Source organism: Rhinolophus sinicus, chromosome 7 (genome assembly GCF_057876585.1).
Source record: "Rhinolophus sinicus isolate RSI-liver-muscle chromosome 7, RSI-T2T, whole genome shotgun sequence".
In the NCBI taxonomy this organism is placed as follows: Eukaryota; Metazoa; Chordata; class Mammalia; order Chiroptera; family Rhinolophidae; genus Rhinolophus; species Rhinolophus sinicus.
The window spans coordinates 17,475,881-17,480,107 of NC_142507.1; positions in this window are offsets into that span (position 1 = coordinate 17,475,881).

Here is a 4,227-nt window from a genome sequence, read left to right on the forward strand (position 1 = left end):
ATATAATATAATATAACATACCGTGTCTTATATTAATTTTTGCTCCAAAAGACACATTAGAGCTGATGGTCCGGCTAGGTCTTATTTTCGGGGAAACACAGTAGCTAAGGTAAAACAAGGCTAGGGCAGGCCCTAATCTAATCTGACTGGTGTCCTTATAAGAGATTAGGACGCAGACAAGGGAAGACCACATGATGACATGGGGAGGAGGAGGCCATCTACAAACCAAGGAGAGAAGCCTCCGAAGAAGCCAGCCCTGCACACACCTGATCTCAGACGTCTGGCCCCCAGAACTGTGAGAAGTAGATTGATGTTGTTTCAGCCACCCCCCCCCACCCCCCCCGTCTGTGGTATTTTGTATGGCAGCCCTAGCAGACTAAGGAACGTCCCCTACAGCCTGTAAATTCCATTTAGAAGTGAGGACACAAAGGCTCAGTGATAGAAAGTAACTTGTCCAGAACCAAAACTAGGAGGTGGCAGAGCAGGACCGACAACCGACAACACTCACTTCTTCTGGCTTTGACTCAGGGGCCTTGAAAAGACAATGCAGTTTCCCAGCCACTAAAGACAAGAGAAGCACTGGACCAAACGCCCTTCCCCACAGATGAGCGGGCATCCCCTTAAACCTGACGCCCTGGGGTAGCTCTAGAGAAATTACTGGTGGGGAGGTCAGTGAGGGGCCCCAATGAGGCTCACCCATCTCCTGCCGCTTGAGAGGAGCGTCCCTTCTGTCAGACATCCAGACGCAGGGAGACAACCAGAGGAACCAACTACCAAGCAGCTTTTGTGGGCAGGTTCTCCTCGCAGGGTGTCCCACGGCGTATGACACCAGATAACCCTCGCCCCCACCCCATGAGCTCAGGACTATCCTATTTTATAGATGAGAAGCCCAAGACATGGGCTCAGGGTCACCAATGAGCAAGATGCAGAGCAGGACAAGAGCCCAGGCTGGCACAAGGGTCCAAGTACTTTCCACTGCACAGAACTGCTTCTGGGGAGTAAGGTCTGGGGCAGAATCCCATGCTTGGAACTGTATAGAAAACAAGCAAAGCCTATTCCAAACGGACAACAGACAAACTAAATGGGAAACGATTCTGTACTTTTGGAAGATGTTGTCAATCTCTTTTCATAGTTCCAGAAGGTCAATGAGGGGCTAAAGACCAAACAGTGCTAGGGGCCTCCCCTCCCCACCATTCAGTGGGACTGTAGTTATTTTTATGTGAAATTTAATGGAAATTGCACAAAGAACAAATGAAAGAAAAAAGCCCCACAACTTTCCAGATGTTAGCAGTCTTTCTTATCCCCTGTGACACCCTATGAGGTAGACAAGAAGGTATTCTTGTAATGCTCACCCACCGTTCCTTCTCCCTCGTAGTGAAAATGAGGGGCAATGAAGCAAATGACGTGCTCACAAGCCAGGGGGTGAGAAGGCTCCACCATGGGGTTTCAATGACCTTCTGTGACCTTCCCTAACTCCAGTCCCCACCCACCTCCAGCTCACTGCGGCTGTTTCTGCAAAACACTTCCCGCAGTCCCCTCCTGGTTGTCCAGTGTCACAGTCCAGCTCTCATGGTGTCACATCTATCTCTTCTCCTTAGTTCATCTGGTTTGTCCAAGGCTAAGATCGTTAGTCCTTCTTAAATCTACAGACTTTCTAAGCCTCAAAAACCTATGAAGTTTACTCAGAAAAAGAAAATATGCATGTAAAAAGCTCCATGGAAGCTTCCATGTGGTTGCTAGAGCTTCACAGACCTGCAGAAACATGGACACCCCTGCCCTGCCTGGATGTTTCTTCTCCTTATCTAGTAAACATTACGTCTTTTCTCTTCATCCCTTGTTTCTTCCACAACCTTCTTCTCTCCGGTACACATGCTTGCCTTCCATTACACTGATTCAAGGAAGGCTTTCGCCTCAAATAGCATCCTTCTGTTCACTTCCTGTCGTGTTGTCTTATGCCACTTCCTGTTTGATCATGCTAACAGTCTTTCTCTGCTCTTTCCTTCACTTCTCATGGAAAGTCCACTGACTCCCGCGTTCTCTACATCGTACACATGCAAACTGGTCATCTCTTTATTTTCTGTAACTGTGGCCCCTTCACTTAAACATTCTATATATTAATAGGAGGCTTGGAAATAGGTGAGGAACACAAAAAGAAATGAGACGTCGTTGCACTGTTGTAGAGTTTACAGGTGAGTAAAAAAGATAACATCAGACATTACTTACAAATTTGATACTTGACCAAAATACAGAAGGACGGTGTTCTCTGGGCGCATAGGGCAGAGCTGCTGAATAGGCAGCCCTGAGAAGTGGCACCTGCAGAGAAACCTGAAGAATGATCAGGGGTTGGTCAGGCCAAACGAGAGATGGTTGGCTTCCCGCACTAGAGCGAGCTTGGCGAGCTGAGAGGCTGCAGAATCCAGTACAACAGGCAGGAGGTGAGAGGCTGCAGAAGCCAGACCACGGCCATCCTGAAAAGCCACCGAAAGGACTGTGTGTTATAGACCAAAGGTAATAGGACCTGGTAAAGAGTTTTAAACAGAGACATGTTCTGATAAGGGAGAGGAGCTGAGAAATTATTTTACTTTTTATTTTAAATGTTAGGCTATGCAATACATTCACGATTTCAAAAACCAGAAAGTATGAAAAAGGTGTTTAGTAAAAGGTCTTTCCTTGCCCAGTTTGCCTCTTTCCTAAACAGATAATCAATTTTTTATAGTTTCTTATGTGTTTCTCCTGACTTTTCAGATTTATACAAGCACGTAAGACTAGAGATTCTTTTCTCCGTATCTATTCAAAAGGTAGCATACCATGCATTGTTCTGTACCTTGAATTTTTGTGATAGCTTTCGCTGTTTTGCATATTGTCGATTTAGCTCTTAGTATTAGTATGAGTTACCTTTTCACAAATGTAGGTTTCTCCTCCCTTACCAGATGGTAAGCTTCTGTGGGGCAGAAGCTGTGTCTTACTCAATTTTGCATGAGGTAGGTGTTAAGTAAAAATACGCTGAATTCAAGTGGGTGATGAAAAAGTAATATTTGTTGAATAAATCAGTTACTATTAAAAAGAACAAATGCTTTATCTGGCCCAGTCTCTTGAATTTTTTTTTACTTTTCATTATGCCACTTTTCCAGTAGATAGGAAAAAAAGAGTAGACAGAATATACAATGAACCCCCACGCCATCTTGATTCTCATCTGTCCCCACCACCCATCCATTTTGGGGAAGTAGAGGGCTGCGGTATTTTAAAACAAATGTAAGACATGTCATTTCCTCTGTAAATACCCGAGAATGCACCTCTAACCGATAAAGCCTTTGCTTTAAGAACATAAGCACCTGCCAACAAAATTACCAGCAGGATCACCTCAGATGCACTCAGATTCCCCTGATTTTCCTCACAAACGTCTGCAGACAGTTGCTTGTTGAACTCAGGAACCACGCAAAGCCCACATTTGGTCCTTGTGTCTGTAGCTCTCACAGCTCTCCCGTTGTACCTGCACCAGCTCTCTCTCTTCTCCTGCCTTCCTCCCTCTTTTGTGCCTTGGATGTGTTAGCGAGACCTGGTCACTTGCACTGCACAGAGTCCCCAGCCTGCATTTGGCTGATTGTTTCTCTGCAGTATCACAGGTATAACTTGTTTTCTACCCCCCACTTTCCTGGAAACAGGCAACATTTGTGTTTTGAAAACCATCCAAGCTGCTATGTGGTGTGAAAGTGGACAAGGAGAGGCTGTGTTAGTTACCCAGGAGGAGAGAAGAGCTCCCAAGATTACAGCCATGACAGGTAGCTTCAGGGGCCGCGTGGGCACAGAGAAATGGGCTGATTGGAGAAGTCCTTAGGAGACAGGATCGACAAGCCTCGTTGGCTAATTGGAAAGGTGTGCTTCTCCAGGACGTGTTAAGAATCTGGGCCTCGGAGCTGCAGTGGCTCAGGTGGTTGGAGCACTGTACTCCTAACGCCAAGGTCGCCGGTTAGATTCCCACATGGGCCAGTGAGCTGCGCCCTCTACAGCTAAGATTGTGAACAACAGCTCTGCCTGGAGCTGTGCTGCCGTGGGAGCTGCCATGAGCTGCCCTGAGCGGTGGACTGATGGTGGACTGACGACCTGCCACCGACTGGCTCAGCCGGGGGAGCACAAGGCTCATAACACCAGCATGGGCCAGGGAGCTGTGTCCTACACAACTAGACTGAGAAACAACGGCTTGAACCGGAGTGGCAAGTGGGAGGCAGA